This window comes from Hibiscus syriacus, unplaced genomic scaffold, assembly GCF_006381635.1.
Source record: "Hibiscus syriacus cultivar Baekdansim isolate YM2019G1 unplaced genomic scaffold, ASM638163v2 tig00110819_pilon, whole genome shotgun sequence".
NCBI classification, from domain to species: domain Eukaryota; kingdom Viridiplantae; phylum Streptophyta; class Magnoliopsida; order Malvales; family Malvaceae; genus Hibiscus; species Hibiscus syriacus.
In genome coordinates, this window is record NW_024062875.1 from 469,150 (window position 1) to 486,452 (window position 17,303).

General features: G+C 36.5%; 2 pseudogenes; one reads left to right on the forward strand and one right to left on the reverse strand.

Annotated features, from left to right (window-relative positions):
* Positions 1-484: 484 nt before the first annotated feature.
* LOC120142225 lies at positions 485-6,236 on the reverse strand (annotated as a pseudogene).
* Positions 6,237-9,218: 2,982 nt separating this feature from the next.
* On the forward strand, positions 9,219-10,374 carry LOC120142100 (annotated as a pseudogene).
* The last annotated feature ends 6,929 nt before the right edge of the window (positions 10,375-17,303 follow it).

Below are 17,303 nucleotides of genomic sequence, written 5' to 3' on the forward strand. Positions count from 1 at the left end.
ACTAATAATTGATTCTCTCGAACTCAGACCCTCGAAATTGTTGGGAATGGAAGAATATATTCAATTTTATTTTACTTTCAAATTGAGGAAGGCAGAGATCAAACCGTAGACAAGGAAGATGCGAATGCTACTTACTATTAGTGTGGTGGAACTACCAGCTGTTTTCTTACACCAATACAACTCTCCACCATTTTTTACTATCAATTTTTTTTCTTTTTATCATTCTAATATGATTGCATTTACACGATGGTATCTGTGCCCAACTTCAAAATTTGACAAATCTCACGCAAACGTAAGACAAAGCTGCTAGAACCCGGGTCACATGAGGTTCCCTTTACCACTAGGAAGGCTCCTTGGGTTCTGAACATCTATTTTTTCAGATCTAAAGTTCCCTCTTTTACAATCATCATTTGATAAATAGTAACGGTCGTCTTAAAATGATTATGCAATGTAAAAAGAAAGGTTATGAAGGTATGACAAGCTAGAAAGATAAGAAAACAAGAAAGAGGTAACTTGGCACTTAAGTTATGAGTAAACTTCCGAAGCATTCAATAAGCTCTATGTTGCGGGTTAAGATCACTACTACACTAGTTCAAATAAGCTGGAGTTGTGCAAGAACCACGTACCCTCTTCACTCTTCAGAAGAAGAAGATGCAACGGCCTTTCCTTTACAATCTGATGAAGCTACGAGACCGACGTCCGAGCTTGCCTCAGTTTTTGGCTTTTGCGTCTGTAGTATTTGGAGCTGGTGTTGGAGCACCTATTCAGGTAGGGGGAAATGTTCAAAAACAAAAAGGATAAATAGGAACAGTGCGAGTCGGTTCATAAATTTTAGTTTTAAATGTTAAAGTAGTTTTGACTAGAAAAGAAGACGCTCGATGCAACAGAAAGAAACAATTAAAAAATGGAACCTCTCAATCCTACTACAATTAGTTGGTGGTTATTCACAAACTAGTCATGGATAAATCAAAATGTCATGTTGTGCTGCATTCCATGTAAGACATGCACTCCAAGTCTCTCATCTTGATCCCAAAATTTTATGGACATAAATAGTATACTGAAGTCCCAAGCTAGAAAAATACGTGTATATTCGTTGGTAGGGCACAAGAAATAAGAGAATGTTTTCTAAAATAGTTAAACACAATTGTATAGGGAAAGCAAGAATAGTACTAGTACATTACAAAAATAATACCTCAATCTGCTGCTGGATAATCTTTTTCTGAGCCTCCAACTGGGAATCTGAAATATTTTGATTACTCCCTGACCCTTCTGGGTTTCCATTGGCACCAGGTAACTGGATAGGAACAAAAACGCAGTGTGGGAACTGCGGAAAGGGTAAGTTTGCCTGTCCACCAGGAATGGCAAACTGTTGTTGTCCAATGGATGTGCTTTCCCCACTAGATTCCAACTTCATGGAATCAGCCAATGGAGCAGAAGCCCCGGGAAGTACAGCATTTCCTGGAGACCTGCATGTACCATGCACAAAATTGTAACATATATCACCAGTTGGTATTGGAAAGCCAATGCAATTGCACCAAAGGCAGATCACGTAACAAAAGAGTGTATCAATATGAGAATTAGAAAGCAGAGCAGATTTTGGAAACAAAAAGAAAAAGAAAAGAAAGCAGAGCAGAGCAGATATGGGTGTACCGACCTTGAAGGTCTAGAGAGTCCCATAAACAAATGAATCACTTTAAAGCTTCTAAAACATAGCACTCATATTCAAAATGTTCTGTGATCTGCATGTATTTAAAGTGCTCCCTTTCTCTTAGCAAAAGACATTTCACTTTTCAGCTCACGTAAAAGGTCTCAATGCAATTGATTAACATCTATTATTTATATTATTTATTTATTTAAATATAGGATTTAAAGAAAAGTGTTGCCACTTCAATAATGATCTCACACACACAACTTTTCTCTGGTCCTCGGATTTAAATAAATTCTTTGAAATTGCAATAATTGATAATTAACGCAAAGTAATTCGCACATGATAAAAAATCACATCGGAAAGGAGGTGAGACTATAAAGCTGGCAAAATAAGGAAACTGCAAATGTCATTGACAGATATAAAAAAATACAAGCATAAAACTACCTACCAAACCATAGCGTTTGCAGAGGGATAAACATAGGATTTTTCATAAATTGACGCAGCAGCAGCAGCAGCCTGAAGCCTGGCCTGATGGCGGGTCAAATTATCAGTGGCCACGTCAACACCAGTACCTTGTGTAGCAGAACTTGTGCTGGACCCTGTTCCACTTTAAACAATTAGCCTCCTTTTCAGACCACGAAGTCAGTTTCATTAGCTGCAAAAATGTGAAAGACCACAACCAAACAAAGTAATACTTATTCTCCACATCCAAAATTCTTTGCAACTCAAATCACCTTAAGAGCTTTTATGTGATACAAATCGTATATGTGGCATGTAATAACTGGGATAGGGAACAGGTTATCCAGAAAAATTTTGGGATAAAACAGGGAAACATATTCAAGATAGGATTGGGAGGGAAAGCCTTCATTTTCCTCAAGTAATGCAACACACTAAGGGTGAATGGGCAATACCATTGCACATTCTGCATTTTCACACATTGTTTCAGGAGGAACATACCTAAGCTAGCTTAGATGCAGTTCAACAAAGCATAAGTTATAGCAACTAAATAACTGAATTTCAAACTGATAAGAGATGGAAATTTTTGAAGGCTTCAAGCTTTATCCGACACCTAGAAGAAAGCAACAAACTTTCAGAAAGTAGGGCAATTTATTCATCATGATCCCTATTATCTCAAAACCAAATAGCAGACCAGTTGGCATACACGAGTATAGATTGTCATCAACATAGCAATGCTTTAAAGAAAGAGTTCATTTTATCATAGATGATGTTACAATGAGATTACCTTGTTGACGAGCATCTGACCGAGCTCCACGTTGCTCTTCAGATGAACTTGTTCCGTTTTCGGATGGTACAACCAGTGCTCTGCAGGTAGGACAGGTATGCTGCCTCTCAAGCCATGATCGAAGGCAGTGTACATGGAAAAGATGTCCACAGATTAACTTTTTTGCTGAGGTCATCTCTTCACGACATATAATACAGGTTGCATCACTTCTGTTCATACAAATCAGTAAGCAGGTAAGAATAAGAACCATGAATTGAAAATCTCATTGCAACTGAAAAATTATATTTTTAAAAAATCGTAAAAATAAAACTATTTGACTCACGCAGTGAGTTCTTCAGGGGTTGCATCTGGGAATCTATCATTCATGTTTGAGGTGATCTTTCTATAACGCAAGTAATCTCCGACCCGAATTTTAAAATTTCTAAATGTCTCATAAAGCTCCCGTATTAAGTGCAGAGGTACACCATAGTTCCTGCAGAAATCAATCAAGATCAACATCCATACCATGAATATATCTGAGAAAGAATTAAAGAGATCTGAGATTTTGGAGAAGACAAAAGGATCCCTCTTTTAAGTTTTGTCCCTCTTTTTTTATTACATTTATCCTTCTATGTCCATTCTCAATACCTGCACTTCATTCTTGGTTCTCACGACAACTACATTAGACATACTAGGATCAGAAACTGTTTTTTGTGTCATGACAGCCAAATGTAATTGAAGCCAAACAAGTTTTGGTAATACCCCACTCATGTATCAGAAAATTCAGGATGGAAGGCAGAACAAATAACTGGATATATTTATGCCAGATGGAAATATCTCAATTGCTTATATTCTACCAGACTATTGTCTCAAGGATACAAAACAATCATAAAGCGGATATAACCTATAACACTTGCCTATACAATGTTGAGTACCAAATGTCAAGTCTAAAGCAATTCTGGAAACCATGTAAAATCTAATGGGATGAAGATAAGATTGCATTGTTTCTCCATCATACAGGACCAAGTTTAGAATCAGTAAAACTATCTTAAAAAATATAATTCGCTATCAAGATTTTAGCCTAGTTTGTTGTGAAATCAGCCCAACGCATCTCTATATGTAGAGAAACCACATGTCTAATTCTACCTTCCAACTTCAAAACCTAATTTTAAGATCAAGATAACTGAAGCAGGTCTAAAGCATGATAACAACTAACACAAAGTGCAGCATACTATCAAAAAGTAAAAAAGCAGCACTGCTTATAAAATAGCTTTAACATGCATTTAGACTTCACTTCAAGTGAGCCAAAACGTTTTAGAGATTATCCAGCAGTCAAAAATTAAGCACAAGAATAATATAACATATATGTTATCACACAGAAAGTAAAAATAAATAGCTTACTTACATGAAAATCACAAGAAAGAAGCACAAATACATAGATAAGTGAAGCAAATCTCGGACGAGCTCCAAGTAGAAGGTATATACAGCCTTTTTCTCCCATTGTCCTTCCATAAGCATGTCACTTACATAGAAAACATATTTTACAAAAGTTGACACTGTTGTCGTGGCCAATATCATATACCTAAAACCGAAAAAGCAAATATGAATCCGGAGAAAAAAATAGATAAACTAGAAAATATGATGATGAACACATATCAGTTGAAAGAACAAGGGGGTAGGGTAAAGATAATCAAATATTTATGTAAATTGCTGTAAAACAAAGAATAGATTTTTAACAACCCTTTTTCTTCCAGCAACTTGACTAGTTCGATTTGTAGTGGACCTTTCCACTGTCAACTTCATTTATCATTTAACTTCCAATGTAAATGACATATTTAAAGTATGACTTCAAGCCATGAGCTCATTGCAGCCAATCCATTTAATAATCTAAAACACAAAATCATTTTGAATGATGAATCATAAAGCATGACAAGCACTAATGAATTTAGAAAACTTTCAACTGATAATCACAAAAAAGAAGAGAAGTTCTTAAATTAAAAACTTACTCAAAAGCAAATAAGATGGACACTGAAGCTTGTCGAGTTGGATCAGAAATTTGATAGAGCTGTATAAAACAGTGAATCGAGAAGAAGAAGAAAACCCAGAAAGGAAACTATTCGAACATGAGCTAACTTCGGAACAGAAGGGGTTGTTTCAATGTACTCGACTCTCTTCTGTGCCAGCCAGTGCAAAGCCTTGATTAACAATAAAGCCGTAACCATTGCAAGAAATGAAACTGAGAATTCCTGCCGAAAGATGGTGATTGCGAAGAGGATCTCCATGACCTCTCTCCATGACTGTTCGTTCAACCTCTCAACCTCAGCTTCACGAAGAGACCCAAGGAATACTCGTTGGTTAATTGCCACAAGACGCACATAACTGCAAGGCCCATGTGAGAAGCAACACTAAGCTGATCTTAGAGGTTGATAAATAAACCATAGCAGGATAAAACTGGCCTCTACTGTTGAATGCATGATATATAACTGCTAGAGTCGATACAAAACTGAGACCAGCATATGTTCGCAGCCTCATCATTTTGCTCTACCTGATCACCACACAACAATATTCAATAGAGGAAAATCAATAAACTATATCTAATTGAGTAGTCTTACTCTTTTAAAGAGTTTAGATCGTATGAAATAAGCATAAGCACCCATAACAAATGAAATTATAAAAAGAAAAGAAATTTTACCATAAAAATTATATACTCTATATCCAAACCAGTGGAACTTTACTAATTCTAACATAGCATCATGCTCAATGAATAACCCATTTTCTAATCAAAACAAAAGTACAAAACGGAAAGGGGAAAAATCAACTGTTTTACATGAAAATTCCTTCCTTCGGAGCCAAAACAAATCCAATACAGGAACTTTCGATATCAATAATTTCTATCTAATAAGAGGTAAAAGGAAAGCAAAACATATAATTTGTGATAAAATAAAATAAAAGGTATACACGCACTGAGATCAAGTGAAGTTGTCACAAAAAAAGAGTAAAATTATCACTGTATCCAAAAGAATACAACTCCGTTCATTCAAACATAACATCATGCTAAAAAAAAATCCCTATTTCAGTCAACACAAAACAAAAGGGGAATTCAAATTATTTCCCCTGAAATTCCTTTCTCTCCAACAAGACAATCAAATATGAACTTCCGAAATCAATAATTTTATTTGATAAGAGGAATACGAAAAAAATAAGAAAAAGAAGAAGAATCAGTACCGAGTTGAAAGAAACTCGGCGATGGAAAAGGGAACCGACAATGAAAAAAAGAAGAGAAACCTGATTCGGTCTTATTTTCTCGAGGAGGAGAGATTTAACTATGAATTTGTAATCAAATTTATCAGAGCTTCAACCAAATTTGAGACTTGTCCAGTATGTTTAATGGATTTATCCCATCATTTGCAACTGTTTCACTCGTCTTTTAGCTCATTTGTTTGACGTAATGCCTGTCATCTTCACCAATCAGTATAATCCACGTATAGCGTGGTGGGCCGTTTCTTGTCCATGTGGTTTCAAATTTTAAAGTTGAGTCAACACCTTCCTCAGTTACTATTTATATACCGTTTATTATTTCATACACTCCGGTAAAAAAAATAATTTCATAAATCATGGTAAAAAGATTAAGGAATGTTTGTTTGTCTTTTAATAGAATCATTCAGTGTTGAATACTGAATCGTTTAATATTCAGTGCGTTTGTTTTGTACCTCTGAATGATTTAGTGTTGACTGATTCAGCAAAATAGTGTTGAATGATTCATCATAGAAGTACATTCTGAATCATTCAGAATCAGTTATCAAACAACATATTACATTCAGAGCCTCTGAATCATTCAGCATTTAAATCATTTAACGTTTAATCATTCTGAAGTAAACAAACAACCCCTAAATTTTTTTAACTAAAAAATATATGTTAATTAATGTTAGATAAATCGTCTTAATTGCATAATTTAAATTATTTTTATTAATTATAAAAGTAAAATAACCACATATATATTAGTAAGATGAGTATTTCATAAATTCGTCTATTAAAATATATATATAATATTTTTTTCTATATGATAGATAAATGTAGGCATGTAAACGAATCGAATGTTCAACGAATCATTTGAACGGTTTTGGCGGAAAGTTGTATATATTAGTTTACTTATTAAACGAACGAGCTTGAATAATATTTTGTTCGTTTAATTAAATAAACGAACACGAATAAATGATTTGTTTGTTCATTTACGTTTGTGAACGTTCGATAATCCGTTTGTTCATGTTTGTTCATTTATGATCTTTTACATTCGTTCATTTATGTTTGTTTGTTTATATTCAACTCAATCTATAGATACGTTTGAAATATTAAGACATAATAAATTTTAACATTAAACTCATTACTATTTTTAAACCCAAATAGTTTTAAAATCAAATAAAAATACTAAAATCAATTAAAAAAATATAAATCCTAAAATTATTCGAAAATAAAAAGCTCGTATCAAATATACACTCTATTAATTTTATGTTCGTTCGTTTGTGTTCGTTTATCATGTTCACGAACGAAAATGAACAAGCTAAAATTCTTAATGAATGTACACACAAGAAATTTTGTTCGTCTAGTTCTTCGTGTTCGTTCATCTGTTTGATTAAAGTTAAACGAACGAACATAAATATACCCTCGTAACCTGCTTCGTGTTCGTTCGGTTCGTTTGCATAACTAGATAAATGAACTCTTAATTTATTTTAAATATACAAAAGATTCAATTTAAACTTCATCTAACAAGATTTTAATAATAATTTTTTTAAGAACAAACAACATAAAATTTTTGAGTTCATTTAATAAATTTTATGTAAGTTTTTAATTATATTTATGTAAAACTAAAGAGTTTTACATTGTGTAAGTGGATCCTAACTCATTAATTGGGATATGATTCTGTTATACAATGTAAAACTTTTTTAGTTTTACACATATTTAGAACCGTTTGATATGTGAAAATAGATGTCTGAGATTAATAATATGAAATGAGAAGATATTCACTGAAGAAAAAAAAAGAGTCAGTCTCAACTATATATTTTCACTCATCCAACTGTTATAAATCGATGGTACTGCACTTATGACTGGATGATTTTCTTTTAGCTCTGGAGATTTTAGAATATTAAGAATTAACCCCGGCTCCCTTGGTCTAATCGATGGTACTGCACTTATGACTGGATGAAATGATTTTTCCCTTTGTAGTTTTATTGGTGATGTTGAGGTTTTGAACACTGACCTGAATTCAAGTTAGGCGAAGAGCGTTATGCTCAGTTTTTAGTGAACTTTGTTCAATGGCAATACAGAAGTTGCCATGGTTTTTGCTGCTTTTTAACTATGATTCACTATTTCATCTGTTACTATTAAATACGATCAGGTCCAGACACTTAACGTTATTTTGTCCCTTTGCACTTTGGAACCTTGTGAGAATGATAAAATATGTTTGCAGCATTTTCCAGTGTCTGCTCTTTAACCTTCAGTACTTTATCTTACATCTCATGATGTTTTCGTCCATCCTGTTCAGCATCAAGAAATTAGACAAATTCTGACTTCCCCACCTCAAAGACATGAGCTGAAACTCTTTAGCTCTTCTGTGAGTTTGACACGCTGTATTTAGAGACATTTGCTTTGGTGGTGTTTCATTGAAAGTGACATATCATGTTGCCTTTGCTCCCATACTACATTATATTTATATTATCTATATTGGCATGTTAATCTGCAGAACAGGCATCATTCTTCTTCTGTTGCAGTTTCATTGTCCTTTAGCTAGACACATTCTCTTGTTAATCATCTTCATATAAACCTTCTGTATTTATATAACTTGCAAGGACATGTTACTTTCATCCATCCATGAAGCCTCAAGAAATTAGATCAATTCTACTTTTCCCATTACAAGGACATGAGCTGGAACCCTTGAGTTCTTCTATGATTTTAGAACGCTCTGGTGGTGTTTCAAAGAAAGTGACATCTTAGGGTGTTTTTGGCTCTTTACACAACTGCATTTATGTTGTCCATGTCTATATTGGCAAGTTAACTAGCATCATTCTTCTTCTGTTGCAGTTTCATTGTCCTTGAGTTGGACATATTGGGCTGTCCATTGTTCTTCATATCAACCTTAGTCTCACTTTTTTCTGTCTAGACTCTAGAGTTATGCATGGCATTTTCATGACAAAACTCATGAATTCTAATTAATCTCTTTGATTTTCTGATCTCACAAGACATGTTTGTTCATGCAAAGTCAAGAAAGCATTGCTTGTGAGTTGTAACCAGTGGGGCATGAATGGCATATGCAATTTTTATGATAAATACTTTCTTTATCCTTTACAGTAGCAAATGAATACGACGGTGTATAATTGTGAGGGAAGGCTATCTAGTGTAGATATCTTCTATTGGTTCCAGGAAGTAGTCAAACTGGAGTACAATGATATTTGCAGTCCATTTTTTTTTTGGGAAAAAAAAAGATGCACTTGTTTTTTTGAAGCTTATGTTCTCTTAATATTTGATAGTTAACCTGCTTACTGTGTTATTTCTAATTACGAGGACAAGCTATATGGGGCTTTCATTCTCATATGGTCTTGCACGCATCTTTCCTATAGATTAGTTGCAGTATATATATATATATATATATATTTTTTCATTGTTCCTATTTTTACCACTCTCTCTATATATACACACACACAATATATATATAAGGATTTTTTTTATTCTTCCAGCTCTTCAAACCTCCGGAGTTCTGTATCACTTTTTCTTACATCTAAAAAATGCACAAGTCTGAATTTATTTTGGATATATTCATCATTATCATCAATTTCATCTGTGATAGTAATTTGATCGATTGATTGATCCAGGCAAACCAAAGTCCACGGCATAGGGGCAACACTTGTGGGTGTTGATAAATTCGGCAATAAGTATTATGAGAAGCTTGGAGATACACAAATTGGTCATATTTCCTCTCTTTTTTATATGTACATGTTGAGAATGCTAGAAGGAAAATTGAATTATTTGAATTTTGGCGCTTAAGCTTTTAAATACTTGGAATCTACAAAAAATTCCCCTTCACAGCAGTAAACACTGACTCTATGAATGTACCTTACAAGGTATCATTGTCTCTAATTTATGTTTATTACTGACGCATACTATTAATGGCATTTGTAGGAAGGCACAGGTGGGTCGAATATGCAAAAAAAGATCGTTATGATGCTTCTCAGGTGCCACCGGAATGGCATGGTAGGCTTCACTGCATAACCGATCACACCGGTGACGAGGCAAGTCCGTTTTCACCATGTTGCCTTATGACTAGGTGCTTAAATTATTAAAAAAATTGTGTTTTGCAGCTTTGATGTTGAAACCAAAGAGGTATGGGTTGAGCACAAGGAAAACTTATCTGGGAAGGGTAGTGAGTTTATCTACCATTCTAAAGGGCATGCACTTAATCCAGGTCAGAGATTGGACAAGGTACCAATCATGGCAACCGACCAAGGCAGAGTAATCTTTGAGATTTTTGACTTTGTTTTTTATGAATAATATTATGTCTTAAAGAACAGCTTCCGTGCGTATTATCAACTTGGTATTTAGATGTCAAAGTTTCAGATCATCATCAGATATTGTTTCATTTTAATCTAAATAAAAATTTTGTGTTTTTAAATTGTGTTTTGGTTCATTCTCATTACAACAACAACAACAAAATCATATTCTCATATGCAATGGGATAAGGGGAGGTATGGTAGTAGGTTGCCCCCAACGCTAGGATTGAGAGCAGCTTCCGTGGAAGACCTCCGGCAGTCAGAAAATTAAAAAAAAAGATAAAATGCAATGCATGTATAAGTAAATAAATAAATACATAGTTGAACAGTCTTCATATGCAGTCTTCATATGCGCGTCTATAATGGGAATTAATCCCTGCAAATCAATCACTGTGTAAAAATCTCTGTATATAGACAGAAAAGTAAGACCCGACTAAATTTAAAAAGAGAAAACCTGAAGAGAAGGATACACAATAGTCAACGATAGCAAGCTACGAGAATGAATAAAGTTAAATGGGTGAAAGCCTAAGGCAACTCTACTCCGCTACTCTAGTTCTAAGCCTTTATAAATTCTAATGATAGAAACGTATATAAAGTAGAAGTCATGAAAATTATTACAAAGTCATTTTAAAAGAAGACATGGATGTTACACCCTATGTATATGACCCGCACTAGTCGGCTACCATGGTCTTAAGTCTCCATACTTTCCTATCAGTGGTCATGTCCTCGGTAATGGCTAAATCCTTCAAATCAGATCTCAAACAGTCTTCCCACTTCCGCCTTGGTCGTCCTCTCCTCCTGGCACCGTCGATTGTAATCGATCTACCCTCCTGACCGCATCCGACAGTTGTCACCTAAAGACATGCCCAAACCACCGTAGTCTTCTCTCCCTCAATTTTTCGGATACAGGCACCACCCCCCAAGGACATCCTAATAGCAGAGTTTAGTGTCATGTCCCACAGAGTCCTACCACATGCCCATCGAAGCATTCTCATTTCAACGGCCTCCATCCTCCTTACGTAATCCTTCTTGATTGCCCAACATTCTGAACCATACAGTAGCTCTGGTCTTATTGCCATTCTATAAAATTTTCCCTTAAGGTTTAGAGGCACCTTTTTGTCACACAAAACTCCAGTAGCATCCCTCCACTTTAGCCATCCCGTATTTATACGATGTGTAACGTCTTCATCTACACCCCCATCTTTATGTATCATAGACCCTAGGTACTTGAAACATTACTTGAGGGGATAATGTGCCTTCTATGCATACTTCTACATCTTCATCATTTTGGTTCTCACTGAAGTTTGAACATAAATATTATGTCTTTTCAATATTGATCCTTAGACCTTTTTCTTCCAAAGCAGTCTTCCAGGCAGCCAGTCTACTATTCAGCTCAATTTTTGTTTCAGCAACTAGGACAATGTCATCAGCGAAAAGCATACACCATGGAACATCGTCTGGTGTCGCACAATAGATGTCGTCCATAATCAAGGCGAAGATGCAAGGGCTAAAAGCCGACCAATGGTGGAGTCTGATTTCCACCGGGAATGCCTCGGTGTCGCCAATTGTAGTCCTGACGTAAATATTAGATCTACAGTAAATATCACGAATCGCCCCGATATAAGCACCTGAGATCCGTCTCGTTTCCAAGGTCTTTCAGATTGTATCGCGGGGAACGCTTTCATACGCCTTCTCAATGTCAATGAACGCCATGTGAAGATCTCTATTTTCCCTTGTATTTCTCCATAAGCCATCGAAGTAGATGAATCGCCTCCGTAGTAGACCTGTCTGGCATAAAGCCAAATTGATTTTCCGAAACCCTAGTAACATGTCTCAACCTAGTAAAATGATATGGCTGAATAGTTTAATACCTCTGTAGTTGCCACAACGTTGGGGATCTCCTTTATTCTTATAGATTGATATCACCATAAACTCTCTCCACTCCTCTGGCATCTTGGCAGTCTCTAAAATAATATTAAAGATATTGGTCAACCACTTAACTCCCTCTTCTCCTAGGGCAAACCACACAGTGATAGGAATTTGATCTGGACCGACAGCTTTATCCCTCCCCATCTTTCTAAGAGCCATTTTGACTTCCTCAAACCCAATCCTACTTGTAGGGCAGTTATTGTTCGCAGTGTGATGGTTGGCTGACCCATCAACGTTACTATCTATATAGGGAGAGACACCGTCATTAAATAAGCTAAAGAAGTAACTACCCCACACCCTCTTAATATCATGATCTTTCACTAAAAGAACACCATTGTTGTCCTTAATAAACCTAATGCCTTATTCTTTGCTTTAGACATTGTTTTCTTGGCTTCCCACTTTACCTCCTTGTATCTTTGTTTAGCTCTCGATCTTTCTTCGTCGTCATTGCATTGTAGAAACTCCTTGAAGCAAGTTTGCTTTGTCTTCACCTTAGTTTGGACTTCGACAACCCAAAGGTGTTTTTGCCCACCTCTCTGATGGAATTTGCCATATTTTCCATAACATATCTGTATTATTTGAGTTTTTAGTTCCAAAACATGTATTAGACAAAACCTTACTGCTAAAGTCATCAACTGTTGCTCCATGTAAGTTCTTCCAAAGGATCCTAGGTTTACCAAGTTTAACCCTCCTATGAGTGCTCCACCCGTGGCGTACGTGGAACACCAAAACCAAAAATTTGTGTTGTGATGTACATGCCTCTTCAGGGAACACTTTACAGTCAATGCAAGCCCATCGATCCCGATTTCGAACCAGGATGTAGTCGATTTGGGTACAATGTCCCTCGCTATGGAACGTAATCAAGTTCACATCTCTCTTGTTAAAGCAGGAGTTAGTGACCACCATATCGTGTACAGTAGCAAATTCAAGCAACATACGCCACTCCTCGTTCCTACTACCAAAACCGAAACCCCCATGAACATCGTTATACCGTCGGTTGCACTACCTACATGGCCATTGAAGTCTCCCCCTATGAAAACTCTTGGTCCTCCGAATGCTCCTAAGTACATCAGCTAACTGATACCAGAAGCAATGTTTCTCCCCCTCCCCTAGGCCAATGTGTGGATCGTACACTGAAAGAACATTCACCACTTCGCTTCTATAATAACCTTAATCATCATGATCCTATCCCGGATCTACAAACTTCAACTACATTTTCCTTGAGCCTAGAGGATACCAAGATACCCACTCAATTCTAGCATTATCTACGCCTGAATACCACACTTGTACCCATTACTACTCTCTGGCACTAGCCTTTTCCACTTAGTCTCTGAATACATGCAAATCTGTTTTCCTATTACTAAGTACGTCAGTCTCCAGCCCTAGCATTTAATGTGCCTACATTCAACGAACAAACTCTAAGTCTAGTCTCCTTGACACCACTCTCGAGCCCTCCCCTATTGTCCGCTGTGTGTGAGTACTATAAATGGTGTGGATATATGTGTGCAAGTATACACAATCGAACAAGTAATAAAGTGATAAGTGAGTATCGTTCTCCATAGGGATTGGAGGAAATCAAATAAGTTTGTCACGACACTTTACTCTGTCACCTAAGTAAAGTTAGAGATGGTATATATACAAATGATGATGATGGCAAAATGAATGGATGATATGGAAATGGAACGATGGCAATGTGGTAGCAGATGAATATGTTGTGGCAAAATGGATTGTGTGTAGTGCGATCAAATAAAAATGTAAAGGCAAAATAAACTGTAAATACTGGATTTGCTTATAAGAACTTTAGACTCCTCACACGACAAGCTACTATGGGAATGATGATGGGAGTTACCTAGGAAAATCTAAGTCCATTTCTCAGAATGGTTTTACTTCTATGCCTTAACTGCCCGACAGAGTTTACTAAGGGTTCCCTATGCTATCTCTAGTTAAGGGACTCGACAGATTGAAGATGCCTTGGCAAACCGATTAGCGTTAGCTACTGCAGGGATCCTTTTGGTCCAGATAAGGATATGTCTTGGCAATACCTTTTTGCGGCAGCATTAACATCTAACCTATCGCTCATGCACAACTCCTTTTAGTCGAATGAAATCCTAGCCTTATCTCTAAGGTGGATTAGGCCTAGTTACTATCTAGAACCCTTGCTTATGTGGTTCCTCCCTAGTTTCTCTCGAATACTAAGGATATGCTACTTAGGCATTCTCTCGAACACTAAGTAATTACCTAAGGAATGGCTACTTTCATAGCTCCTATAACCTTAAGGCATTAAAATTCATAAGCAAAACAGATTATAACATAGAAAAACAATCATTCATTAAAGTAAATCTTAAATATCCAAAGTAAACTCCCACCAAATAGGATTAGTTCATAATGGGGTTCGAATAAGCAAGCACAAAGCAAGTTAATTCATTTCTTACAACCCAAATAATAAATAACGAAAGCAAAGAGCAAAGGGAATGAGGAAAAGCCTTTGACGTCCACTGCCAGAGCTTCCCTCAGCCACCACGAACAGTCCCAGCGATCTAGCTCCTCTCGGATGCCTAGTTCGCCACTCCCTAGCTTGTCAACGGAGGAATGCCACGGCAAAAATGATTGATGGGAAAAAGAGAGAACTTTTCTCCGAATTTTTAGGCTCTTGGCGGCTGTCTAAAATCTCCAAATCTCTTTTAAAAAGTCAGGCTTCATCTTTTATTTATAGGGGATAATGAACCTAGGGTTTTGTGTTAAAGATGGTAATTGGCCCCTCCTTTAATGTTGATTGCAGAAAGCACTTTTTTATACTGTGACAGTTGACTCTTACTAAAAATATTTTTCTCTCGTTTTAATCGTTCTTAAAATGCCATCTGGTTCGGCATTTGCATTTTGCTCAGCAGTCTCCTTATGTCACGACATTTCCCTTTTACTTTTCCTTGCTCCCAAATCCTGCACATCACCAGAAAAACACCTTCCCAATAAAGCAACATTGATTACAAAATAAAATGCCGCGACAAACATAATTTCACCACATGCAACTATATGCTCCTAAATGCATCTATATGATCCTAAATGGGCTCTTAGTCAGTTAATAACTTAAGTGAAAAGGTCCCAAATATGACCTTTTTACGGAGTTATCACACCCCCAAACTTAAGCTATTGCTTATCCTCAAGCAATTGATAGTATTAAGTAAAATAAAAATACCATGGCAAGTTCAGAAGCAGAATAGTTATATGGGATAAAATTTCAGCCCTCAGAACATTTGGCTTCAACATGCTAGACTAGTTTGAGAAATCAAGTACTGTCCCCTAGGGCAAGATTCTTTGTGTGTGTGTGTGTGTTTGTATCCAGTCCATGCTTAACAAACCTAAAAATTCCTACGCTTCTTTGTTTTGCCACGACATTTACGAGTTTACTCCCATATTGATTTTTTTTCTTTTTTTATTCCTGCTACGAAGGGAGTTAGCCCATCACACCTACCATCCCACACTCTAGGTGAAAGGGAGCATACCTTCCACCCTCAAGTTAGTCAGATAGAGTCATCCCGTGACTACTTTCATTCACTCATATACCCCAGCCTTTTATTTATTTGTAGTTTCCAGGCAATGCCATGGCATAGCGGAGTGTCCTTCTACAGATATGCCGAAGCATTTATTCACAACTTCATTCTTTTTTCTTTTTTTAATAACAGAGTGGGTTTTTATCGTTTATGCCAAGACATGCAAGAATTCTCTTATAAAAAATTTTAAGTTTCTTAAGCATGAAAAACATACAATCGTGTATTCAAGGGTTTCAAGAAACAAGTCTTAGAGTTGGTTCTGTCATCCTCAACAGTCATGTACATTCAATCCTATCCATCAAGAGTTCATCATCATCGGACATCATTAATTTATTCCAGAAACCCATTCAACCACTTACTAATGTCATGGCATATTCATTCTACTAATACTATCATGCAATGATTTAAGAACCCTACCTCCCCCAAACTTGAGAGAAGCATTGTCCTCAATGCTTAAAAAACTATTGAAAATTAAACTACATGTTATGACATGCAATACAATGCAAGGTACCTTGACTTTACGCTTGTGGTGGTGCGACGGTCGTACGACGTGTGCGCTTTTGAAATTGTGTGGAGCTGGACTGTTCATGATTTGATGCTGGTACGGTTGAAATTTGGATGGAACCTAACCTTACAAAGAAAAATAAAATAGTAAATTAAAAGGAAACTGAATAAAAACAATAACAAAATAACCATTTATTTATGCATAGGAGTAAAACTAAAATGTCACGGCATCCTTAAGATGTTGGGCCAGTATCAACTTCATGCAAGAGAAGTGCAGTCTTGTCACGCAATGGTGGGACTTCTTGGTAAGCCTTCAGGTGCTGGCCATTAACTTTAAAGATGGACCCATCGTCCATGTTCTTGATATCAACAGCACCATACGGGTAAACATGGTGGACTTCGAATGGTCCCGACCATCGTAACTTCAGTTTTCCAGGGAAGAGTTTGAGCCTAGAGTTAAACAAGAGCACTTTCTGGCCAACATGAAAATACCGTGGCAAAAGCATTTTGTCATGCCACTTCTTTGTTTTTTCCTTGTAGAGCTTGGTATTTTCATATGCTTGCGCTCGAAACTCTTCCATTTCGTTCAGATCGAGCAGTCGTTTTTCCCCAGTAAGTTGCGCGTCGAAGTTTAGCTTCTTGATTGCCCAGTATGCCTTGTGTTCTAGCTCAACTGGCAGGTGACAGGCTTTTCCATATACCATCTTGCAGGGCGACATTCCCAAAGGTGTTTTAAATGTCGTCTGGTATGCCCAGAGCGTTTCATCGAGTTTTGGGGACCAATATTTCCTTCGAGGGTTCACCACCTTCTCGAGAATCTACTTGACTTCATGGTTGGACACTTCAGCTTGCCCATTTGTTTATGGGTAATATGCTGTGGTAATTTTATGTCGCACTTCGTATTTCTGTAATGC